Here is a 27346-nt window from a genome sequence, read left to right as displayed (position 1 = left end):
AATGGCATTCTGGAAGAGGCAAAGCTTTGGAGACAGTGAAGAGAACAGTGGATGCCAGGGGTTTAGAGGGGAGAGAATGTTGAGTATTGCAGAGCAGAGAGGATTTTTAGGGCAGTGAAACTACTCTATAAGATACTATATTGGTGAATATACATCATTATTGTTGTTGCTGTTGGTAAATCATGTCCGACATTTTTTGCGACTCATGGACTGTAGCCTGCCAGGCTTTGCTGTCCATGGGATTTCCTAGGCAAGAATACTGGAGTGGATTGCCGTTTCCTTATACATTTGTCCAAACCCATAGAATGTACAATACCAAGAGTGAACCCTGATGGAAAACTGTGGACTTTGGGTGGTGAGGTGTCAGGGTAGGTTCATCAGTTGTACAAACAAACCCCTCTAGTAGGGGAAGTTGGTAATAGGGAGAGCTATTCCTGTGTTGGGGCAGGAGGCACATGGGAAATCTCTGTGCCTCCCTCTTAATCATACTATGAGCCTACAATTACTCTAAAAAAACTGTCAGTGAAAAAGAAAAAGAGCAGTGACAGTGGTCGGACAAGGACAGGCATGGAATGCTGAGAAAAGAAGCTTTGAGAGATGAAGAGAGAACTCTAGCCAGTACCTCCTTGCTACCAGGGACTTGGCAGGCTTTTGCCAGAAGCTCGATTAGATTCTGGAGCAAGCTTCTCCTAGGCACAATGTGTACCACCCCCTGCAGTCCACCACCAGGGCCCGCTTATCGCAAATAATAACGCATGGTGTATGTCGAGTACTAACTGTGTGCCCCCTATAATATGGTAAGGATCAGTCATTCAAAGCAGATTATCCATTGTTGCAAAACTAGTAAGTAGGGAAATTGGTCATTTGTTTTTTTCAACTCAGCCACCTGCAGGTGTCTTAGCCGTGACACCTACCAAGAATTTTCTCTCTAAAATAACCCAGGCGCCTACCAGTAATTAGCAAGGCTGATTTTATCAACAAATGAAACTAGCTCCAAAAAGTAGCAGAGCAAAGAAGCTGAAGTTGTGACGGTTTTTAAAGGCATGTTATCCTTTCTTGAAGATTGGTCAGAACTGGTGCAGGCACAGTTGCGTTCTGGTTCTCAGTGTGTGGGGCGGGGAGAGGGCACAGCTGTCCTGGAATCCACAACTCATGAGAGATCTGAGAATGTGGAAGTTACACGCTTCATTTAGGCATCCGTGTTCTCCATTACAAAATGGTCCCTGAGTTCATTAATCAGACTCTCCAAATTTGTTTAACTCATTATTTATAACATCATTAAATCCAGTGACACTAAAAGGTGTCACTGTGAGCATCAGGCAAGTGCAATTTTAATCCTCAGAAAACGTGTCCATGTTTCTTTCCTTCCCTCCCCCACCCTCATCAGGGAGGATGGATGGAGGCAAATGCTAGATTTGCAGGATGTGCAACGGTCTAAACTTTCACTGAATCCTAATCAACTTAATATCCTGTTGCCTTTTTGAAATTGGATGATGAAATGTAACCCCGAGACAGCTTAAACAGAACTCAGGCCCGGGTGCTTTCCGCAAAATGGCCTAATTTGGTAGTTACAGCACAAGTGTTGTATGTGCCGCGATCAAATCCCGTGTTTTCAATTGTCCTTTTTATGGTCAATTAAGGCAGTCTTAGGATATAGATTTAATACCGGAGCAGCCTAATGTAACAGACTAAAGCGTGCCCTCCAATTATGGGGAGAATGTCTTTTTGTGACAGTGGTTCTCCCGGTAAGTTTTACAGGCTTCTATTTTTGAACTTGACTCCAAGGGCCAAAGCAGCACAGTTTGAAAATGGTTTTGTAAACCGTAACGAGGGCGTCTTTCTTTAGCAGCTTCCTGCCTGAAGACGGCAGAGTGCTTTACAAACTTATCAAAGTGATATACAGGGATCGTTTGTTCTCTGCTGAAATACAGAGGCCTAGGGGGAAAGGCAGTCACTGATGAAAAATCTCAGAGTGCCCGTGTGGACAGCAGGCATGGGGAGCGTGGAGCATCTAAAGCACACTCCTCAACTGGAGGGGCTGGCCAGATAGGCGGAGGGGCTGTGCTCTGGGGTGCCACATTGCTTCGGGGAAGGGTGCCTGGTGAGCTCCTTGTAAAGCTGCCTCTTCCCTTGGATCATCCCTTATGTCTGCGGCACTTTGAGGTGCCTCCTGACACACACACTCTAAAAAAATGGGCACGTTTCACTGCTCTTGATTTCTTAGCACAGGAGATCATCAGAGGGGCTCTGATACATCACAGCTTCTCGATGCCAATTAACTATCCTGAAGACCTGTCTGAATCATAGCATGAAGGAAAAGCAGTCTGGGCCTTAAAGGACTCTAAGAAATGTTCAAAGCATTTCTGAGCAGAAGTCTTTTGGGCTCTGTTTTAATTAATAGTTTAAAATAATTCATATTTAATATATCAAATGTTTCTGTGGAGCTGATGATGTTTAAATGCCTCCAGACAGTGGTTCCTTTTCATCCTATTGATTTTACATAGAGTCCAAAGGTCAGTTCCACAGAGGGAGCATTTATTTGTCACTTTCCATGTACATCACCACATTCAGGATGCAGTAGAGGATGCAGAAGTGAATTAATTCGCGGGCTCTGAGAGGCTCCGGAGTTGTAGGTAAGAGATCCACGTGTAAAAGATTCAGAAGCAAGCAGAGCTGTGGTTAATGCCATGATAGATGCGCACGCACAGAGCCCAGCAGCATCCTCAGTGTATCAGCATCTTTACGTTTGTTGAGTTGTTTAATTGTCATACATCTTACGTTTGGTTATGAATTAATAAAGTAGAAGATCTGAAGAATTTCCCCCACTAGGAGATGCTTACAGAGTATGTAGAATTTATACTTCTGCATTTTCATGTGACACATTTGGGTCTTCCTAAAACAAAATTAAATTTACCACAGTTCACGTTAATGTGTAGCAGATGGAAATATGTGGAACTATTCAAAGACAAAAGGATGGGAAAATTCCCATATCCACACTCACACAGCTGCTCATTGTAAAAGTGATCACTGATGCTGCCAAGTCGATTCAGTCGTGTCCGACTCTGTGCGACCCCATAGACGGAAGCCCACCAGGCTCCCCCATCCCTGGGATTCTCCAGGCAAGAACACTGGAGTGGGTTGCCATTTCCTTCTCCAATGCATGAAAGTGAAAAGTGAAAGGGAAGTCGCTCAGTCATGTCCGACTCTTAGCGACCCCATAGACTGCAGCCCACCAGGCTCCTCCATCCATGGGATTTTCCAGGCAAGAGTACTGGAGTGGGGTGCCATTGCCTTCTCCGATAAATATAAAGAGGCAGGTAAAAGCATCAGCCTTTGTCTCTAAACTGATATGATCTTAAATGGTCACTCATGGGGAGTGGGCTCGGTGAGGAAGGAAGGCTGAACGTCTGCTCTCATCAGAGGGTAAATGAAGACAGATGCTCACACATGGGAGGAAGGAAGTGGACATCTTAACTCCCAGGAGGGGCCAGTAGACGCTGTGTTGTCCGTGGGGCAATGGAAACCTGGGACGTTGCTGGTCTCATGTGGGAGTGTCTAAGAGAAGGGTGCACAGAGCTAAGGCAGGCAGGTGCCCTGGTTTGCGGAAAGAATATATCAAGTCAAATTCAGAGAAAATGTAGACGTTTTTAAAAGCCAGATACACTAACACAGAGCACAGTAACAAAAGAAATATTCTTAAAAGGGAAATCCTGGTTATGTCACTGAAGAAACAGGAAAAATGAGTGAGGAAAGAGAAAAAGACAGAGGCGAAAATATATCCAAAGAGGCATATTGTGGCAAAATGTGGATGTTTCTAGTAAATTCAATTTAAAAGAGCGTATAGAAGATATATGGGTTTCCAAGGTGCCATAAGTGGTCAAGAATCTGCCTCCCAGTGTCGGAGACACAATAGATGCGGGTTCAACCCCTGGGTCAGTAAGATCCCCTAGAGCAGGAAATGGCAACCCACTCCAGCATTTTTGCTGGAAAATCCCATGGACAGAGGAGCCTGGCGGGCTACAGTCCAGGGGGTCACAGAGAGTCGGACACGACTGAGTGACCAAGCACACACATATTGAAGACACCGAGGTGTCTGTGAGGGTCATGACCCATAACATTTGTACTGGTGCTGAAAGCTTCCCAATCACAACAAGTTTCAAAATAAGCCAAGAATAGTGTGAAGAAGTTTGTCAAGGTGACTGTGGACTGACCTGCTGTTGGGCAGATGGTGCCCTGCTGAAGGATGGCAGGGTATAAGCAGAACCACACAGGCTCATTTACCTCTGTTTTTTATGGTCAAAGAAAATAATCATCGCCCTGTAAAAGGGTCGAAAAATACAAATAGGAGAAAATTGGAGTCCAAGATAGTTGAAAAGATGATAAGAGTATATCCTATTGATTTAAGCACATTCACATCTATAAGACTAGATGAATCATTTCTCGCAGAAGATAGCGAGAAAATAGTGGTTTACAATCTCAGCAATAGTTTCTGTAATTTTTGAGACATTGAGGAGAATAAAGGTGTGAGTAAGTAGGAAATGGGCATGGTGAACACTTTTAAAAGGTAAAGAAGTCCTGGAAATTAAAGGCCAATGAAGCTGAGCTGACAGAGAAGGCGATGGCACCCCACTCCAGTACTCTTGCCTGGAAAATCCCATGGACGGAGGAGCCTGGTGGGCCGCAGCCCATGGGGTTGCTAAGAGTCGGACACAACTGAGCGACTTCACTTTCACTTCTCACTTTTATGCATTGGAGAAGGAAAGGGCAGCCCACTCCAGTGTCCTTGCCTGGAGAATCCCAGGGACGAGGGAGCCTGGTGGGCTACCGTCTATGGGGTCGCACAGAGTCGGACACGACTGAAGCGACTTAGGAGCAGCAGCAGCAGCAGCAAGCTGAACTGAAACCCTCATAAAATTCAGACCAGATCTATCCATTCGTCAGCATTCATCCATCTGCCCAACCCTCTACCATGAATTTCTCTTCATTCAACAAATATTAATAGAATACCTGGTGTGTGCTAGGCACTGGAGATATACTGTTATGCTGTAAAATGAAACATAGATAGTCCTGGTTCTACTAGGACTTAGATTCAAATGGGAGACTTAACGGAAGTATGATTTGCGGATTCTAAGAGCATGATGGCAAGGCTAATATCGAAATCACAGGAGGGAGTCTGCCACAACCCCCAAAGTAGTCAGGATTTTTCCCCTTGCAAATGCCAGAAGCTCAGTTAATATTGGCTGAAGCAAAAGGGTATTCCATGGCTGATGTATGTGAGAAGTCCGTGAACAGTCCTGGCTTCAGGCTGGGTACATAAGCTCAGACAACACCTGTCACCAGGACTTTATCTTCATCTCTTTGCTTGACTTTCTTCTACATTAGCTCCATTCTCCCCATATTTTTTAACAGTCATGAGAGCTTCCTGTAGCTCCAGGCTCAAGTTCTATCTTCACAGCAACTCCAGTGGAGAGAGGCTATATATTTCCCCATAGCTCAAACAAGAGTCTAGAATAAAATTTGCTTTTACTAGCATGGTTCATGCATTGTCTCGTGGCCTCCATCAATCAGCTATGTGATTAAAGTAGACCGAATAAACTGGCAGTCCTGACCCGGGCCAAGATCAAACCTTCCCTCCTGCACCAGGAATAGAGTCATCCTGTCTGTTCACATGGACTGAGAGTCTGGGCTGGGGCTGGGGCTGGGGGCGATTCCCCACGGGGGAAGAGGGGTCCTGGGCAGGCAAGGTTGAGTCTCTGGGGCACTGCCCCTGTGGGCCGTACTGGTTGGTCAGAAACCTCAGGGAGCATCAGGACCCATTTTCTAGCTTATACATTTCTTTTTATCTCTTTATTTCTCCCCACCCTCCTTCCTGCATTTGCACTGGCTAAAACCTCCAATGGAATATTGAATAAAAGTGGTGCAAGTAGACATCACTGCCCTGTACCTGATCTCAGGGAGAAAGCATTCAGTCTATTAAGCCTTCATTTCCTTCCATATGATCTCAGATGCAGCTTTCTTTGCATATGTTCTCTACCCATGCTGAGGAAGTTGTTGCTTGCTATCTCAAGTGTTTTGAGAGTTTTTTTCATGAACGTTGAATTTTACCAAATGCCTTTTCCACATCTATTGTTTAATTTGGTGATTTGTATCTTCTCCCTCTTCTTGGTCAGTGTAACTAAAAAAATTGTCAGTCTTGATCTTTTCAGAGAACCAGCTATTAGTTTCATTGATTTTCTCTATAGCTTTCTACCTCATACTTTGAAGAGGCCACTGGCAAACTAGATTTTATCTGGTTGAACAACTATGTCATATAAGGAACTGGGAAAGCCAAGGAAGGTGCATGAAAATAGAATTCAAATCTCTAAAGAACTGCATTAGAGAAGGAGAGATAGGAATATTCTCTTCCCCTCCAGAACGTAGAACTCAGATCAGTGTATGCATTAAAGAGGAGCAAATGTGAGCAGTTTTGCCCCCTATTTTAGAACCCAGGCTCCAAAACCATACAGTTCAGTTCAGTCACTCAGTCATGTGCGACTCTTTGCGACCCCATGGACTGCAGCACACCAGGCTTCCCTGTCCATCCAACTCCCAGAGCTTGCTCAAACTAATGTCTGTCGAGTCATTGATGCCCTCCAACTATCTCATCCTCTGAAGGGGATAGGATGAGAATCATACAGATTTGGATCAAAACCATGGCCTTACCTTCTGCTGCGCATGTGTATGCTAAGTCGCTTCAGTTGTGCCTGACTCTTTGCCACCTGTATGTATTAATTAGATAACGCATGCTGTTACATCCAGACCTCCAAAACTCAGGAGTTTAGCAAGTAGAAGCTCATTTCTTGCTCTCAAGAGAACTGCCCATGAGGATTTTATGATCCAGGTCTGCTCATGGTGAACTCGACTCCAGCACACATTCCACTGACAGGCCTGAGAGAGGCTGTGGGGTTAGTCCAGCCACAGCCCTCAAGGATAAGAAAACCTCTTTGGTGAATCACTTCCTGTATAGCTTGAGGTTTATCTTTTTGAGCTTCTATTTTCTTATGTGTGAAAAGAGGACAGTAATGTCTGTCTTATGAGTATCCCCTACACTCTCCAGTATCTGGCACAGGTGGGAGTTTAGTGAACACTTGTTGCATGAATGAGTGAATCAGTGAATCAATGAAGTGAGTATAAGGACCAGTGTATGCAGTGCACTTGCAACCCTATTTGGCTTAAAGAAAGGCTTCAGTACATGAGAATAGCTATCGTTGCTCTTGTTCTTGAGGTTTTATAAAGAAATAAAGCCAGGCAAGAAGGTTTCCAGCTCTAGTTTGAAGAGTGAAGCCTCTCTCTCTGTAAGGTTTCGGACAAAGGCCAACTCTTAGTCTTGTCGTAGGGTTAGGGTTCTGGCCTGCCCTCAAATGTCCTTTGAGCTCATAGACGCTCAAGTGGGGCATCAGACAAACCACATGTTCACTTGCTACCTTCTGACCTGGAGTAAGTCCTTTTACTTTCCTGAGACTCCCTGTCTTCAGTTTTGAAAACCTGCAAAGCAGCCCAGCAGTGACAGTTCATTGAGATAAATCATATGAAACTGTGGAACACAGCCTGTGGCATGGAGAGGGCAGGAGCTTGGTAAATGTTTGTTTTCTTTCCTTCTACTTTGCTGTTTTCTTGCTGCCTGTTCTATGGTATACGCAATAGTCTTTATTAGTTGCATTTGAAATGATTATTTGTTGTAGTAAAAGATAATGAGAAAATACCTGGGTTGGAGATGGAGATTGTAGATCTGGAGTTTCTCACCCTTTCCCTCTGCAGATGATCGTGGGATAACATAATTTAGGTTCCAAAAACAGTGTATCCTGTTCCTTGGATTCAGGTTTGCATGTATCTAGCAACTGGCTTCTCAGAATTTCCAAGAACTGCTAATCGGCAAATGAATCATGAATCAGTTTCTTATATTCAACCAAAGTTGATGGAAGAAAACCCATTCAATGAGGTATTTCCCAGAGAACTAGTTATATACAATTTTTCTGTAAGAAGATGATAATGCAAATCGAGAAACTCAAGTTTAGCAAAACAGAAAATAGGGATTAAGGACTCACTTTTTAGGTGGTTGCTTCTCACCAATCCCCTCTTCTGAACTGATAAAAGTCAAAATTATTTAAAAACAAAAACAAGTTTAGGATTAGGATAAGATCCATCTGGTAATCTAACGGTTTCAGTATAAAAAGTTCAGAACAGAATGTTTTCTCCGGTTGTTGTGGTTTGACTTTTTCTCAGCTGCTGGGCATCTGTGATGTTCACTTTGTTAGCTGGAGCCATTGCATCCCATCCTGTGTGTCAGGTGGGTCCTGAGGTTATTCCAGCACCCTAAGAAAAGCCACCATCTACCTACTTTTAGAGCTTTTAAGATAAACTCGAGAGCACGAGGAAAGCAGGTGAGTTACCGTTATCAATATGGAATGTGAGGTTTCCTGTACAATAGCACCACCTCGTCTAAGTCACCGTGGCTGGCACTTCTCAGCATGCATAATGATATAATAAATAACGTGTGTACCGAGTGAAGGCTTTGAGTAATGGAACCAGCTAACATTTTGAACTTTATTAAGGACGAACTGTCTCGGATGTTCTTAGGGCTGTTATTACCCCCTCATTAAAGCTGGTAATTCTTGTTTTTAAAGCACTTTGGAGACATTCATTGATACATGCTTGGGGGGAAAAATATATATATATAGACATCCCTTTTTCCTTTAAAAAAAGTTCCCATGAGACTTAAGAACCATGTAAGAATAATACTCTGATTACTCAAGTGGGTGGTTTTGCAGTCTCTATTTCTCATTCCTTAACCATCTTAAGAGATCTGAGCTTTCTTCACCATGCAGTGCAGACCGTGCTGTAAGATTCCTCTTTTTGGGAAGAGGAAGGGCAGGATCAGCAGAGAGCCTGGCCCTCTGGGTGGCTGCCCCTGTCAGCTCTCAGCAACGCCCAGCAGCTCCTGAGCTAGTTATCAAAGAGGGACGTGACAGAAAGTTGGAGCAATATCCCAGAGCAATTCTGGCCACCCAGAGCATCAACAGCCAGTGCTTAAAGGGTGGGCGCAGGGGGAGTTGCTCCACTGTTCCTAAAAATAATTGCCAGGTAAGAGTGTAGACTCAGTGTTGCTGGATCTACCCATTTATCAGAAAAGCTGGAAATCAGTTTTTAGTATCTATGCAAGGAAGGAAGAAGTTGGAGGAAGGCCACGTCAGCCGTTTAGCAGGAAGGCTAACACTTGCCCTGGAAACGCTGAACAGACTTCTGCTTAAATCTCATTGGCTGGAACAGGTCGGGGATCACCCTAGCTACACAGGAAGCTGGGAGAGTATTACCTACTCAGCCGCTGTGGTAGAAGCAGTCAGGGAGAAGGAAGTTAGGAATGGGTGTTGGAACAGCTAACCTGAACTGCCTGCCAGCATGTAGACACTATATTTAAATATTGACTCTGTATTAAAGGAAACAAAACACGTCAGAGTGCCAGATCTGTCCCACAGAGCTAAAGTTTATATCCTCTGCTTAAGACAAACCAATGTCTGTCCTTAGTATCTCTCCACCTGTCACTTCAGTAACACACTCTTCCTGATTCAGTGTCTCTCAGCCTCCTACCACCAAGGGCTTGTCTTACTTTTTATTTTTTTTCTGTTTTCTCCATGGAATCCATCTGTTGGAACATTCTGTCTACAAAGTCCTTTTGTTAGGTAATAATGAGTTTTCCCATTTTAAAAAATTCAACAAAGACTTACAGATCTGCCAACCAGAGCCCCTGATCGACAAAGGATAACCAGCAGGAGAGTTGGTATAATTCCAGACTACAGTTAAAAAAAAGTAAAACGACATTGTAATTAGCATTTAAAGCTTTATTTGCATAAGTGGATAAATTCCACTAGGACAGGGGTTGCTAACTTTCTGTGAATGGTCACATAAATAAATACTTTAGACTTCAGGCCATATGGTCTACAGTATGACTGTTCAACTCTATGGTATTATAGCACAAGATAATACATAAATGAATGAGTGTGGCCATGTGCCCATAAAACTTTATTTACAAAGAAAGGCTGTTGAGTCAGATTTGGCCAGCAGACTGGAGTTTGCTAATCCCTACACAAAGCCTTTAAAAGTATTAAAACATTTCCACACCTGGTTCCTACTTCCCTGAAACTTTAGAGGACCTGACTGAGGACACAGACTTGGATAATAAGCCTCACTCTGACCCACTCTCAGCCTTTCTGTTACCAAGTCCAAGCTTGTACTGCTCATTGCAATGACATGTCAATAAAATTAGAGGTGAATTGTTGGCCCAAGAAAGAGAAAGCTAGCAGATGGAGTGTCCTAAAGAACCATCTTCTCTGAGTTGGAACTCTGGCTTCTTTCATACTAGAAGTGGAAGAGGTGAGAATCTGGTTCTGCTCAGACTCCAGAGAGGATGTGTTCTTTCTTCCTTTCTGCAGCCATTCACAGGTGAGCCTGGTCCAGGGGTTTCCTGTGAACTGAACAAAGGTATATTAGCTTAATGTTCGTTATGTTGGAGACAGGGTTCCCACATGTGGTCCATTATGTATAACTTAAATCTATAGACACCATCCCTTTAGTGATTAACTTGTAGCAAAAGCAATGGAATCCAGAGGTTAAAGTAAAAGAATCAGATTCAACATAGAGTCAGATGTGCCCTTCCCTATTACCTCCCAACTTTGCTAAATTTCCTTCCTGCACTTTGAATCCCCAAAACATCTTTAGAAATACTGTCTTCACTTTCTCCCTTATGTTATAAAGCTCTTCTGTGGCTTTGGGCTTGATTCTGTCTCTGGAAGTCTGCACTGGGTAACTAGAGGGTGGGGGCAAAATCTCTTAACTCTTTAGGCACACAGACTTCAGAGGTTAACAAGCATGGCAGAAATTCTAACTCTGCTGCTTTCCATCTTTGTCTCTGTAGTCAGTTTACTCGACCTCCCTGAGCAATCTGAGGCATGGACAGGAAGAGTCCACCTAGACCAGAGATCTTTTCAGCTATGTTGGTGACGAGCTGTCCATTAGTGACCAGTCCATTAGTGACTAAGATAAGAGGCTCTACTTTGATTTGTTTTTCTTTCACTGTCGGCTTATAATTGTATAGCAAACCACTATAAACCCAGTGGCTTAAAGAAGCATCAATCATTTATTTTCCTCATGAATTTGCAGTTTGGGAGAGCTTGGTGGTAACTATTTTAAACACAGTTTGAACACACTTCAAACCTGCATTGTTCAAGGGTCAACTAGTTTTCCTTTAAATAAATGTGATCATACCATTAGTATGATCATACTCTGTCATTTTTTTTTCATTCAATAATATTATGCAGTCTCTGTATATGAGGGGGGGGTCTACTAAGGCTTTTTGATGACTACACATTATTTCTTATCACTGTACATTTATTTATTTAACCATTCAGCTACTGATGGACCTCCAGGTTGCATCTGTTTTTTTTTAATTCTTATTTAAGCATTGCAAAAATGGCATATCTTCATACAGAGCCACTGAATGTAGGATTGAATTCTAGAAGTGGTATGGTTGGGTTAAAGGTAGACCCAGTTAAAAGTTTGGCAGAGAGACTCTCTTCTCCCTCCTCCAGTTCCCTACCCTCCCAACCGTCAGCACCGGCTGCCAGGCAGCGGAAAGTAAAAAAAATAAAAAATAAAAAATAAAAGTTTGGCAGATACTACCAAGTCGCCTTCCCAAATGCCGTACCAATTTATATTGCTAACAAGAACATGTGAAAGTGTCCTTTTCCCCACACCCTCATCAGCTCTGGATGCTATCAACTTTATTCAATATTTTCCCATCTTTTGGGGAACATGAACTATTTCACTGTTGTTTTTATTTGCATTTCTCTTGAGAATTAGTGTCGTCTTCCCACAAAAATAAGAATTATTCAAGATGAGAGTTTTACAGGTTTTCTGAAAACCCCTCAAGTACCAGTAAATCACAGATTGGAATGGTTGAATTTCTTCATTGTTTTTAAATCCTGAAGCAATGAAGGATTTATAGAGAGATTACACTTTTTATTATATCTGGTATTTAATGAGAAATCACAGATTAGACATTGGGATAAACCCTGTGTTTATGAGATTAACTGAAACAACTTATCCTCTTCTGACTGTGTGTCCACTCTTCCTGCATTGATCAGGGCTCTGTGTTTCTGACACTAGAGTGGGAAGAACTGTCACACCAGATCACTCCCATGTGAACGCCACCCATACAGCGAGCATCAAGTTCAGTGTTTGCAAGGCACTTTCGCTCTTGCAGATTTCTGATTTCTAGTTGTTTGAGTGGCATTCGTTATCCATTTTGGGAAACATTATATGTACTTTTAAAATGATCAGATTACCTTCAAGAAAGGTATATGTTATCATTTGAATCAGATTGACACTCTGTGTTTTAACTGTTTGCTGAATTGCAACCTACATATAGAAAAGTGTAGAAGTCACAAATCTATAGCTTGATGAATTTTTGTGTTCAGTTCACAAAATGAACACTCGCCCATGTAACTAGCACCCAGTTGGAGAGCAGCTTGACCAGCCCCTAGAGGCCCCCTGTGCCCTCTCTGTCACTGTTCACAAGGGCAGCAGTCTTCTGACTTTTAATAGCAGGAATCCGTTTGCCTGTTTTGTGCTTTATGTAAATGGAATCAGACAGCGTGTTCTCTTTTGTGTCTGGCTGGCGCCCTGTCTTTTAAATACTGTAATAGATCAATAGCTAACACTCAACATACACTCACAACACACCAGGTACTTTTCTAAGCACTTTATGTGCATTATATTAAACACAGGTATGTTAAATATGGATCACATTTGGGCGATTTACATTTTTCTTTGATGTAACTCTAGTCTGTACAAGAATGTCGAAGAGAGATATTTCCTTTTCACATGTCCAATTTATATATATTCTTTTTTATAAATAATTTATTAATATCAGAAAACTCTTCAGAGCCATAATCTAACAAAGAGTTCCGCACCAGCTCTCTTTGCAGTAAGTTTGTAATTGTCATTTAATAAACATGTTAAAATGTTTTTAGGATTTTGAGCAATTATGCCCCTAAATATATCATTTTAAACTGAGCACTTAAAATTAATGCTGTGAAGCTTTGGAGGTGCCTAAATAAACCAGTGTCCAAATTCCCCCTAGGTAGGAAAGGCAGTGAGAATTAAACCTCTTCCTCCGTCTATCTCCTTTTTGGGAAATGATGACCTATCCGAGAGGACATAAATCACTCCTGTTCCCAAGTTAGATTAAAATTCTGAGGCTTCAAACTTGCTTTTACCTGCAGGCTCTACTATTAGACCTCTGGCTTTATCATTTCTGGGCTTCCCTTGTGGCTCAGCTGGTGAAGAATCCGCCTGCAATGTGGGAGACCTGGCTTGATCCCTGGGTTGATCCCTGGGTTGGGAAGATCCTCTGGAGAAGGGAATGGTTACCCACTCCAGTATTCTGCCCTGGAGAATTCCATAGACTGTACAGTCCATGGGGTCGCAAAGAACCGGACCTGACTGATCAGCTTTCACTTTCACTTATCATTTCTCCACAGGATAACGTGGTACACAGCAGCTTTTGCTGGTACTCACAAAGCTATTCAGTTACTATTTTGAAGAAGCTGAATGGGCCACTGAAGCTAATTCCAAACAAAAAGGCACCTTCTTCTCTAATAATCTGGGAGATAATCCTAAAGAGATTGTTATGATTAGGTAATTGTACATGTGACTCAGCCCAAGAAACTGGCTTTCAACCTCACTTATACTTAGGTTGCACTCACCTCCTTAGCTAAAAGGTGTAGCTAATCTGTTATCTGACTACCTCTCGTAGCATTTTCTCATTATGTAATTGAAGGTAACTAGAAAATAATATCAATTACTATTTTGCAATCATGTCTGCTAATAAACAGGAAAAAATAAGATTACATCTACTAGTAAATACAGAGAATTCTCTTTTCCAGTGCTAAACACACACATCTGCTCTGGGACAGATTTGAACCTGCACAAGGCTTAGCAAAATAGTTCAGCCATTCTACCCTTGATACTCTGAGCATAAACAGAAGTATGGTAGCTCTGTAAGCAGTGGGGAAGCAAGAAAGGGACCTTCAGGGTTTCTTTGCTGTGGAAATTAAGACAGCCATGGAATGGGGAGCCCTTTTCCACCTACTCTGTATCTTGCGCAGAGCCTGGCCATGAGTGGATGCTCAGAAAACACCTACAGAATAAAAAAAGGGCCATGATCGAGCCCCCTGATAGATTCCATGCTGCTGCTGCTGCTAAGTTGCTTCAGTCGTGTCTGACTTTGTGTGACCCCATAGACGGCAGCCTACCAGGCTCCCCGTCTCTGGGATTCTCCAGGCAAGAACACTGGAGTGGGTTGCCATCTCCTTCTCCAATGTGTGAAAGTGAAGTCGCTCAGTCGTGTCCGACTCTTCGTGACCCCATGGACTGCAGCCTACCAGGCTCCGTCCATGGGATTTTCCAGGCAAGAGTACTGGAGTGGGGTGCCATTGCCTTCTCCGATAATTTCTAAAGAAATAAAAAAAGTATTTTTCATGAGTAAAGTGTGTTTAGCTATGTCTAGCTAATCTATAGGGCATTCCTGGTGGCTCAGCTGGTAAAGAATCTGCCTGCAATGCCGGAGACCTGGGTTTGATCCTTGAGTTGGGAAGATCTCCTGGAAAAGGGAATGGCTACACATGTCAGTGTTCTGGCCTGGAGAATTGCCCGGACTGTATCGTCCATGGGGTCACAAGGAGTCAGACACAACTGAGCAACTTTCACTTCACTTCACTTCTATAAGGGAAAATCGTAACTTTTTCTATGAACCTCTCCATTAAGATAGAGGATGACACAGTTTTTAAAGAATTAAAAACTTTAAAACTCCACTTGGGATGGAGCTTCCCAAAACATTACTTATGGGCAGGGCAGAGATTTTCATCCAAATGCTGGTCAAGTGGTAAATGCTGATCAATACATAAATTTCTTTATTTTTGGTTGTGCTGAGTCTCCGTTGCTGCACACGGGCTTTCTCTAGTTGCAGCCGGCGGGCTTCTCGTTGCGGTGGCTTCTCTTGTTGCAGAGCACAGGCTCTAGGCACACGGCTTGCACTAGTGCAGCTTCAGTCGTTGTGGTTCCCGGGCCCTAGAGCATGCAGGCTTCAGGAGTTGAGGTGCACAGGCTCAGAAGCTATGACTCACGGGCTCTAGAGCATGGGAGTTCTCTAGGAGACTAGAGAAGTTGCAGAGCACAGGCTAACTTGCTCTGCAGCATGTGGGTCAAACCCATGTCTCTTGCACTGGCAGGCCGTTTCCCATCTACTGTACCTCCAGGGAAGTCCTGACACTTGATAACAGATTCAGGAATCAAAAATAATTTGGTAGGCTGAAATGGTGGGCTAAGCCATTAGCAATTAACGTACTGGGTCCACACAATGGACCATACTAGTTAAATATGTGAGAACCATGACTCAGAAGACGCATAAATCAAGGCAAGAGTTAGCGTTTAATTGTCATATCCATGTGTTGTATGATCAACTTTTTTTTCTCCTGTCTTTTTTATGAAACACTTTTGAATGAAGAGGGTGTGCAAACCTTTAGGATGGCTGAGTCAAACGACTCTGGGGCCTGTTTTCAGCTGTACGATAAATAGCTCACAACTATTCATGTAAAGTTCCTTTGGTCTCAAGACCTCTTTGCTGTTTGGATAAATGCTGCTCCCCAACGTGTTTTCCTAGCACTGTGTGGTTAAAGCAGAAACTTAAAGGGGGCTAAATGGGAAAAATAATTCCGAAAACTCTGGTTCTCAGGCCAGTAGTTCTCAAATTTGACTGTACTTCAGTAACACCTGTATGCGTCATCAAAACATTAAGTCTCACCTTCGGAGTTTTGACTCATAAGGTTGGAAATGAGGTCCAGTAATTTACACACATACTGAGTTTTAAATTAATGGGGTTGCTGTTCCAGGACCTTACTTTGAGAACCGCATCTATAGGCCATAAAGTTCCTATGAAGAAGTTCCTGTCCTAAGAACAAAAGTCTGCAAACAAATCAATTTGGACTTGCACTCTGAGACTAGATATAATCAGCTCTACTTATGGGTATTACCCACAAAAGGGGTCATACCGGTGTGGATTGAGGGCAAGGATAGATGTGTGGGGAGGGGACGGGGGTCGATTGATTTACTCCTTGGAGATGCCCCTTCATCAGGGTCTCTATGCCATGACTTTAACACAGCATCTCCAAAATGATGCCATGGGGTGGCATTCAGACCTCGTGTACCATTAAACAATGGCAACCACAGAGTTCTCGATTCTGTTTTGTTAAGAAAATAAAAATAATAACGGCTATTAAACTAAACCCATAAATGCCTGTTCCCTGCTGATAGGGTGGCCACACTCATTATATTGCTTCCCAGTTTTGTTTTGTTTTGTTTCTTTCTGGAGCAGCTATAATGCAAGCCATGACTCATGCAGTGTTCTAGCCTCAGAGATATCAAGACCCATTTACATAAATGTTCACAATCATATTTCCAAAGCTCTTTCCTACTTTCCCTTTTTTGCTGTTTTACTCTTCACTGGTGGGCAGGTTAGGCAGTCTTTAATTGAGGCTATTTTCACACACACACACCACACACAAAATCTAGCTGAATTACAAATTCCATGAGAGAAGGGTTGGCATCTCTTTCCTCAGAGAGCTATTGCTAACCCTAATATGGTACCTGGCACAAAGTAGAGACATATAATTTGTGATGGAATAAATGTGTATATCTTTGCAAGCCAGTGATCATGGAAGTTACCTGTTGATCCTTTATGTGCTATCTGTGAATGTGCAGGAACTTTGTTTTTTCTGTCAACCAAATGCAGTTGATCTTGAATAAAACCTTAATAACATCTACTTGTTCCTTTCTAAAGCTATATTGTATCAAAGACAGCATTTTGATGGCTTATGGGTTTAATGTTGTTTATTCATTGATCATGCTGCTGCTGCTAAGTCGCTTCAGTCATGTCCGACTCTGTGCGACCCCATAGACGGCAGCCCACTAGGCTCCTCTATCCCTGGGATTCTCCAGGCAAGAACACTGGAGTGGATTGCCATGTCCTTCTCCAATGCATGAAAGTGAAAAGTGAAAGTGAAGTCACTCAGTCGTTTCCAACTCCTAGCGACCCCATGGACTGCAGCCCACCAGACTCCTCCGTCCATGGGATTTTCCAGGCAAGAGTACTGGAGTGGGGTGCCATCTGCCTTCTCCAGAGCTCATTGATCATAATCCCTATCAATAGAGGAGCCTGGTAGGCCGCAGTCCAAGGGGTCGCAAAGAGTTGGACACGACTGAGCGACTTCACTTTCACTTTTCACTTTCATGCATTGAAGAAGGAAATGGCAACCCACTCCAGTGTTCTTGCCTGGGGAATCCCAGGGATGGGGGAGCCTAGTGGGCTGCTGTCTATGGGGTCGCACAGAGTCGGACATGACTGAAGTGACTTAGCAGCAGCAGCAGCAGCAGCATTATTTGTAAAGATTTTGGTTTTTAAATAGTTTATTACAGTACAATTGCAATAAAGGTAAATGTTTTTTTTTTTTTTTTAAAAACAAACTATAATATGGAAGAACAATAATGGAATATAATTACTAAAATTTAGTACCAAATTTGCTTTGAGTTTCCACATAACCATGGAAAAAATGGAAATGTGTTGGCTTAAATAGTGCTCATTGTTTGATTTTTTTTTTTTTTTTTTTTTTTAGGAAGCATACCAATTAATGAGAAGAGAAAAAGTTTCCCTCTCATTATTTATTTTTGGTAGGAATGTATTGTAAGAGCTTTTACCGAAAAGGACTATGAGTATGCAAAGAATAGCTTTTTCCAACAACTGCTTTGCCAGAGGTGTAAAAATATTCTTTGCCTGGTTGCTTTGTATATCTTACCTCAGTAAAGACATGAAATGGAATCATGATAAGGTGAGTGCTTTCCCACAGAGAACTAAGCTTCTTGGTGATCAGACTTGATTTCAGAATAGAACTCAGTGAACTGAGAGGATTAAATGATCAATGTTTCTTTTAAATTAGCCCTCTCAAATATCAATGGTCTTTGCCAGCCTTAAAGGAGATAATGAGGTAATTTCCATATTGAGCGTTTCACAGAGGGAAGTATGGGAAATCTGTGGATGACTCAAAGTCAGCATCAGATGGCCCACATCAGTGTTGGTCTTCTGTGAGGACATGGCTGCCCAAAGCCTCATCCAGAGGGAACACCTGAGATGACATGAGTCTGTGTGTACCGTAATTGGCGTCCTCACAAAGAGACAAAGATGTGAATGCCCGTACTTTCTTATGTAGGGACAGAGGGCTCCAGAAAGGGACAGGACACAGGAGAAAGGAAAGAGTCCATGTAGCGTAGAATATTAAGCCACCCTATTAAGTGGTAGGTCACTAAAGTAGATCCCATAGGAAAATTCTGGAAATAGCATAGAAGATATGCCTTGGAATTATTCCACCTGAGGAAAGAGGAAAAGGGACTTTGATAAAACAATTCCCTTTGGTTGAGTGTATTTACTCCCCACTGGAAGTTGTCTGGAGCCCAGTAAAATGGGATGGGGCCTGTGGGATTTGGGCAAGACACTGGCAGCTTTCCCTTCGGTAAAATGGTTTTAGAAAGTGGTGGTCAAGGTATTAAGTAGCCCCACGGACTGCCTGTTCTCTATCAGATGCATCATAGCAATTTGCCTCTATCAATTCTCTTACCTCAAGTAGAAAATCCTACCATGGTTTCTGAGTATATTTAATACCTCTCCACTCTTGCTAATATCCTTTTTTACAGAAGATGAAGTAAACCTCAAGATTATTATTTTGCAATACCGTTATGCAGTTAAGAATGCCCTAACGTTGTTTTGTTTCCACTGGAATTTATCTTTAAGGGTACCTTCTATTTATGTCCCCCTATCTTTAAGGGTGCCTTCAATGTGGTAAACCATACTGTTTTCTACAGTAATGATGTGCTTTCATTTTGAATGTAATGCACTTAAGTAAAAAATAAAAGTGTGCAGAAAAAAATAAGAACATTAAAAATACATCATGCAAGGTGTTACTATATATTTGACAACTGGCCCTCTGAAAAAAGAATACACATGAGAAACACTGGACTGGAAGAAACACAAACTGGAATCAAGATTGCCGGGAGAAATATCAATAACCTCAGATATGCAGATGACACCACCCTTATGGCAGAAAGTGAAGAGGAACTCAAAAGCCTCTTGATGAAAGTGAAAGTGGAGAGTGAAAAAGTTGGCTTAAAGCTCAACATTCAGAAAACGAAGATCATGGCATCCGGTCCCACCACTTCATGGGAAATAGATGGGGAAACAGTGGAAACAGTGTCAGACTTTATTTTTCTGGTCTCCAAAATCACTGCAGATGGTGACTGCAGCCATGAAATTAAAAGACGCTTACTCCTTGGAAGGAAAGTTATGACCAACCTAGATAGCATACTCAAAAGCAGAGACATTACTTTGCCAACAAAGGTTCGTCTAGTCAAGGCTGTGGTTTTTCCTGTGGTCATGTATGGATGTGAGAGTTGGACTATGAAGAAGGCTGAGCACCGAAGAATTGATGCTTTTGAACTGTGGTGTTGGAGAAGACTCTTGAGAGTCCCTTGGACTGCAAGGAGATCCAACCAGCCCATTCTGAAGGAGATCAGCCCTGGGATTTCTTTGGAAGGAATGATGCTAAAGCTGAAACTCCAGTACTTTGGCCACCTCATGAGAAGAGTTGACTCATTGGAAAAGACTCTGATGCTGGGAGGGATTGGGGGCAAGAGGAGAAGGGGACGAAAGAGGATGAGATGGCTGGATGGCATCACTGACTCTCTGGACGTGAGTCTGAGTGAACTCTGGGAGTTGGTGATGGACAGGGGGGCCTGGCGTGCTGTGATTCATGGGGTCGCAAAGAGTCGGACACGACTGAGCAACTGATCTGATCTGAATTTGAAGTTTTTGCCTATTTTCTTGGTATAAATACTCCCACCATGACTCAAGTCAAAACTGGGTACCAACATGACATCACTGAATGTGGATTTGGGAAAAATTGTGTATCGTTGGTTCTCCTAAGCTGGGATAAGCCATCTCCAGGATGCCTCTGGGTGCCACCAAAAGAGAAAGATGAACAGCCTCCTAAAGGTCATGTTGTTGTTGTTATTTAGTCGCTCAGTCGTGTCTGACTCTTTGTGACCCCATGGACTGTAGCCTGCCAGGCTCCCCTGCCATAGGATTAAGAATAGCATTAACATAGGATTAACATAGGATCCCCAATCCTGTTATAGGATTCTCCAGGTAAGAATACTGGAGTGGGTTGCCATTTCCTTCTCCAGGGCTCTTCCCAACCCAGGGATCAAACTTGTGTCTCCTGCATTGGCAGGTGGATTCTTTGCCACAGAACCACCCACAGAGCTAAATGAATATTCAGGTGAGATCCTTGAGTATATACTTTCAAGTACAGAGTTGAGGACTTTAACCTATAAATGGGTAGAAATTTCTACCATATGAATGGGTAGAAATTAAATGTCACTCTCCTCCACACCCATGGTTATTTGTGATTTCCTCCAGAAAGGGTGTTTTTAAGAAGTGCTTTCTTCCCACTGGTTTCCACTAGCTGCATTGGTTAGCCCCAAGTCTCTAAATCTCTGAGTTTTTTAAACTCATTTCTCAAATTCTTTTTATTTTTGCTATTATTGAATTTATAAGCTCTTGGCTTGTGTGGGTATATTCCATTCCACTATAGGTTAGGACTTGCCTGGTGGCTCAGACAGTCAAGAGTCTGCTTGCAATTCAGGAGACCCGGGTTTGATCCCTGGGTCAGGAAGATCTCCTGGAGAAGGAAATAGCAACCCACTTCAGTATTCTTGCCTGGGAAATCCCATGGATAGAGGAGCCTGGCGGGCTATAAGTCCATGAGGTGGCAAAGAGTTGAATACAACTTAGCGATTAAACAATAGGTCAGATTCTAAACCTAATCTGGAAATGAAGTCCTCAGTAAAAACCCTGATTCAGTCACTGTCATATTTTGCCTTGAGCAAATTACCCCTTTGCTGAATCTGTTTTTTAGACCTGTAAAGTAGAGATGCTCAAATTAACAATGAACTCATGGGGTAATTATAAGACTAGAATGAGCTAGAGAGCATCATTTTACTGGCTCAGAGGTAAAGCTGGGTACAAACTTTAGCAGTTGTAACTGTGACTGTTATTATTATCAACATTTTACTCTGTGGGTCCATCTGGATTTTGCAGTCCCCTGGTCCATAGTTTCTTTTTTAATTCCAGGTTTGACTAAGGTGTATTTGGCTGGATTCTTCTTACTTGTCTCAGCTTAGCTGGCTCCCACTTCACACATCTTTCAAGATGTTTGTGGAAAACTAATCAGCATCTACATTTGTTTTCTAATTCTCTTTTGCTCCCACATACCATGGCCACTTGATTAGCAATCAGCACTGTGCTGGCAGTCACATACAGGCCCCGTTCCCCCTAATCAGGGATGTAGGAAGCAAATGCTGGTGTTAAAAGGGAACCCTTTTTTGAGCTCCTGTCCCATGACTCCTAATTGTTGTATTTCTCAAACTCAACCCAGCTGCAAGCTTTATTAGGGAAACATTTATTCAGATAACAGGCCTCGTGTATGAAAGAGGAATAATTATTTTGCAAATGAATTTGAATCGCTGTATGCTATAGTGCAACTCATCTCCCAAATGGAGAAGATGCACATTTGGACTGAAATGTTGCTTTGTAGATGGACAATGCAGCAGGCATATGACTGGGAGCTTCTGGTAAATGATAGAAAAATGAACATATGAAAAGACATCATCAAAATAAGAGGTAAAAAAGTGATCGAAACTCTGAAAACTGATCAAGGTGAACAAAATGCCTAAACTTCATTCCTGAACATGTTCATTCACTCATTCATTCATTCATTTTCCATGCAATATTTTTGAGCTCCTATTATATACCTAAGGGCTTCCTTGGTGGCTCAGACGGTAAAGCATCTGCCTGCAATGCGGGACACCAAGGTTTGATCCCTGGGTTAGGAAGATCCCCTGGAGAAGGAAATGGCAATCCACTCCAGTATTCTTGCCTGGGAAATCCCATGGATGGAGGAACCTGGTAGGCTACAGTCCATGTGGTCGCAAAGAGTTGGACATGACTGAGCGAGTTCACTTTCACTTTCATTATATACCTTGCTCTCAAGAAGCTTCATGGAAGAGAACCAAGCACCTGGGCTCTAACACCCTATAAAATGTAAATAATATTGGTTCAAACCTCCATTCCATGCCTTGTGAATGCTCTGTGATATCTAAGAAATTTGAGGCATTCCATGGAGTCCCATCACTTCATGGCAAATAGATAGGGAAACAGTGGAAACAGTAGCTGACTTTATTTTTCTGGGCTCCAAAATCACTACAGAGGGTTATTGCAGCCATGAAATTAAAATATGCTTACTCCTTGGAAGGAAAGTTATGACCAACCTAGACAGCATATTAAAAAGCAGAGACATTACTTTGCCAATAAAGGTCCATCTAGCCAAGGCTATGGTTTTTCCAGTAGTCACATATGGATGTGAGAGTTGGACTATAAAGAAAGCTGAGCTCCAAAGATTTGATGCTTTTGAACTGTGGTGTTGAAGAAGACTCTTGAGAGTCCCTTGGACTGCAAGGAGATCCAGCCAGTCCATCCTAAAGGAGATCAGGCCCGGGTGTTCATTGGAAGGACTGATGCTGAAGCTGAAACTCCAATACTTTGTCTACCTGATGTGAAGAGCTGACTCATTGGAAAAGATCCTGATGCTGGGAGAGATTGAGGGGAGGAGGAGAAGGGGATGACAGAGGATGAGATGGTCGGATGGCATCACTGACTCAATGGACATGGGTTTGGGTGGACTCCAGGACTTGGTGATGGACAGGGAAGCCTGGCACATCATGGCCAGGGGGGTCGCAAAGAGTCAGACACGACAGAGCGACTGAACTGAACTGAACTGATGGAGCTCACACACCAGTAGACACCTCTAGCTCCAAGATCATGCTTCTGTTTAGCCTCATTATCATTTCATATTCTATAATCCACACATAGCAAATAACCTCCCATTTTTACTTTTGCAAAATTGTACATAAAGCCATGTATAGGTTGCATACTTTATTGAATTCTAGAAAGTTGTATTCAAAGATTATATTGATTCCCCATATAAAATTAAACCTGATTATTCTTAAATGTCCTTCAGGTGCCAGATTCATTTTCTTTGCCTGAATAAACCCAGTTCTCCTTTTTTCACATCTCACCATTGTTTTTTTCCCATCTCTCTTCCCACCTTTCCTTCCTTTAATTTTCCACCTAGTATGTTGTGTCTCTTATATGGTATGAGTCTATTTTCTGCTCCAGCTCCTTCGCTGAGTCCCAGTCTCAACTGCTTATATCCAAACTGGTGCTGCCCAGTTTCATTTAAAAGGGACTTCCCTTGATAGTAATTTAAGGGGTTCTTTTTATGTTATGAATTTAAGTCTTTGTCATATGTATTGTGAGCTTCCCTTAGTCTATGAGTTGTCTTTTTCTTTCTTATTGGTGTCTTCTGGTAAATGTTCTATATTTTAATGCAGAATATTAATTTATTTCTCTTGCTACTTTTTGTAACTCAGTTAAGAAAATTTTACATGCCCCAAGGTTATGAACATTCTCAACTATGTCTTTTAAAATCTTGATTTCTTTAGCTTTCATGATTAATTTTTATCTCAAATTAACTTTATGTATAGTGTGAGGTAGGGATCAAGATTTATGTTTTTCCCTAGTTCCTCTAAAATCATTCATTAAGAAGTCCATCCTTTTCCTTCACTGAACTACAGTGAAATCTTTATCATAAACTGAAGAATCTCATATGTGTGGTCTATTACTGTACTGTCCACCACCCCCCCCCCCCGAGCCTTGGCTTTTATATCCATTCTTATGCTGATATAGGGGGTTTCCCTCATAGCTCAGTTGGTAAAGAATCTGCCTACAATTCTGGAAACCCCGGTTTGATTCCTGGGTTGGGAATATCTCCTGGAGAAGGGATAGGCTACCCACTCCAGTATTCTTGGGCTTCCCTTACGGTTCAGCTGGTAAAGAATCCACCTGCAATGTGGGAAATCTAGGTTCAATTCCTGGGTTGGGAAGATCCCCTGGAGAAGGGAAAGGCTATCCACTCCAGTATTCTGGCCTGGAGAGTTCCATGGACTGCATAGTCCATGGGGTCGCAAAGAGTTGCACACGACTGAGCAACTTTCATTTCACTATGCTAATACAAGAAATTCAGTTTTTAATCATTTTTCCTTTGACATAGGCATTTAGAATACCCTGTGATAAATGATTTTATAGTAGAAATACAGGCTATAATACATACCAGAAGACCTAACCTAGAGGGGTCAGGAATAACTTTGTTAGTGGTTATGTCATTTAGGTTGTGAAACATTTCACAGATTTGCATGCCCACTCAGCAGTTTTCTCATTTTTTGATGGTCACACTGATTTGGTTGATATAAACCATGATGTATATGCACTGGCCTGCAATAATAATGTCAATAAAACAAGGAAGATACCCAAGTAGAGGAAGAATAATTTCATTGTAAAGATGTGAAACTGAAGCTCAAAGAAAATACGTGATTTGCTCAAGGTCAGAGAGTTGCGCGGTACGGTGTCTGGTTTAAGACTCAGATTTTCAAGTAGATCCAGTCTCTTCTGATGATATTGCATTGCCTCTGATTACAGATGCCCAAGGTCACTGAGCTGCAGAGTGGTGATCCCTAGATTTGCCCTCAGTTCTGTTTAACTCTATCCAGTATTCTTGATTGCCTCCCTGAAATAGCTCAATTATTTGTATGCCTACAAAAGTTATGAGCTAATTGAGTCTCATTTTAAGATAATAACTCTGCTCTAACACTATCCATATGTGTCCAAAAAATCTTAGGATGCATGACTAATTACACTTTTGAATTATATATGTTTAATTATACATTTGACTTGATAGTTTAGCATTTAGAATTATTGTCATTTCTCACTTACTGATCTTCCAGTCTAACTATCTTTGTTGCAGACTCCTTTATCATGCATAGAAGAGAAATACAGACATGCTTTCTTCTTTCTGTTATGTTTATATATATGTTATATATATATATATATATATTGCTTTTAGTGGCAATTGCCTTAGTGTCATGAGTAGATGTAGCACAGAACAGATAGCACACAATAGATCAGTTTTCATAATGTACCCTTTGCAGGATAGATATCCTAAAATATAGTTTTGTTGAAATGATTGAAATGTCTGTGAAAGACTTTGTCTTTTAGTGTATAAGACTAAGTATCCATTACTGAAAGTTTATATGACTCAAATGGAAAAATAATTCATGACAAGACTATGTAATTGCTAGCATAAGACTCTGAGAATTGTTTTGGGGTGAAACAGGCAGTCGCTTCCTTCTATTTGAGGCTCTGAGGACTTGGCTATTATCAGATAATGTATATTTGACTCAGTATTTATGGATAAAACCACCAACTTCTATCAAGTTGATCAAATATTTATTGAGCACTTATTATGTCCAAGACCACTTTGGGGAACAAAGAAATGTAAGTCTACCCTTGTGCTTAAGAGTATATCAAATTGAGATGCAGTTTAGACTGCTGCAATCAATTACACAGATGTCTCTAAATTCAGTATCTGATGCTTAGTGTAAACAAGACAAAACGTGCTCATAATGAATCAAGTTTCCTTTGTCAAGTGATTTTGCTTCCCACATCACTGAGGTAACCTCCCATTTTCTTCCATCCTCTGCAATTATCAGCTTCAGCTGATTCCACAATCTACTGAGAAAGAGGGTGCAGGCAGCGTTGTCAGTCTGCATCTTATTCAGGTCTTGCTTCCACTGCTGTGAAGGCACTTAAATAGCCCTTTATCAACTTGGACCCCATGAGATTGAGTATTTAATTTCTCTTGATCTCTAGACTTAGGAAATAATCCAATTCATTACTTAGCCATTATTTAATTCATTACTGTCATTAGAGATCAGGAGAAGCATCTTACCAGGGCCGAGAAATATAAGGCAAAGCTCACCTCTCTTTGTGCAGTGCAATGAACAGACCGTGGAAGGACCCTGATTTAGAGTCCCATTTATGCGATTTGGTTTCATTACATTCTCCAGTCCTAGATTTCTGCTGGATGACTCACAGAGGCATGGCCTAACCCAATAGAAGGAGGATGGCTGCCTGATACATTCACCCATATTTGGGTCCTCAGTGAGCTACGCAGACTCTATGAGATTGCCGATCTCGGAACAGAGCAGAAGAAATGGACACAAAGGTGTATCAGTTGATAAACCGCAAGAGAGCTGCTTTCTCTGGACTGGGGAAGGCACGGAGCACTCTCTTCTAGGGGACATTTGGCCATGTCTGCAGGTAATTCCTGTTTTCCCCTGGAGGGGGAGTACCCTACCGGCACCTAGTGGGCTGAAGCCACGCGTGCTGCTGACATCCTGCAGCGCACGCCGAGCCCCGTCCTTCCGCAAGCAATTGTCCAGCTCGCAGTGTCCTTAACACCGCTGTGGAGGAGTCCAGGGCATCTGCCCAGTCCTGTCCCGTTATGAAACTTTCCCTATTTTGTTGTATGCCCCTGTGGACTTGTTTGTTTTTAAGTGATTCATGACTTACAGATGGATGGACTTACAGCCCTATCTGTTTATCTGTCTTTATGTCTGTAACTATCTATCCATTCCCTACTTCATTTCACAAAGTATTATGTGCAGTTCATACAAACCACACTCAATGAAGTACTTAAAAATATATCTTCACAAGAGAGAAATTCTGAAAATACAGAGCGGCAAATATTAAGTCAGCAGTATCAGCTTGAACAGAATTATGACACCGGTAACCTAATAATTGGGACTTTTAAAGTTGCTTTAGTTTTCTGTGAGCTTTTTTGTAGTGAAAAAAATAAAATCAATAATTATATGTTGTTTTTGTTATCCATGAGGAGAAAATAGATTAATCAGGGGAAAGAAAGTGGTGCAAAGACATTTCTTATTTGGAACTTAACATGGATCAGGGATAGCAAATATTTTTCTGAAAAGGGCAAGATAGCAAATATTTTTGATTTTTGGGGCCATAAGGTCTCAGTTCAATTCAGTTGCTCAGTCTTGTCTGACTCTTTGCGACCCCATGGACTGAAGCACGCCAGGCCTCCCTGTCCATCACCAACTCCCAGAGTTTACTCAAACTCATGTCCATTGAGTCGGTGATGCCAATCCAACCATCTCATCCCCTTCTCCTCCTACC

The 27346-nt window shown here is 42.1% G+C and overlaps 1 protein-coding gene across 1 annotated transcript in view; it reads left to right on the top strand.

Moving 5' to 3' along the window:
- The window catches only part of CDH13 (cadherin 13), a 1011871-nt gene that overhangs the window by 269220 nt on the left and 715305 nt on the right, over positions 1 to 27346 (top strand). The window lies entirely within an intron of this gene.

Source organism: Bos mutus, chromosome 18, assembly GCF_027580195.1.
Source record: "Bos mutus isolate GX-2022 chromosome 18, NWIPB_WYAK_1.1, whole genome shotgun sequence".
In the NCBI taxonomy this organism is placed as follows: Eukaryota; Metazoa; Chordata; class Mammalia; order Artiodactyla; family Bovidae; genus Bos; species Bos mutus.
The sequence above is the reverse complement of the archived record's forward strand: the minus strand, read 5'-3'. Positions and strand labels throughout refer to the sequence as shown.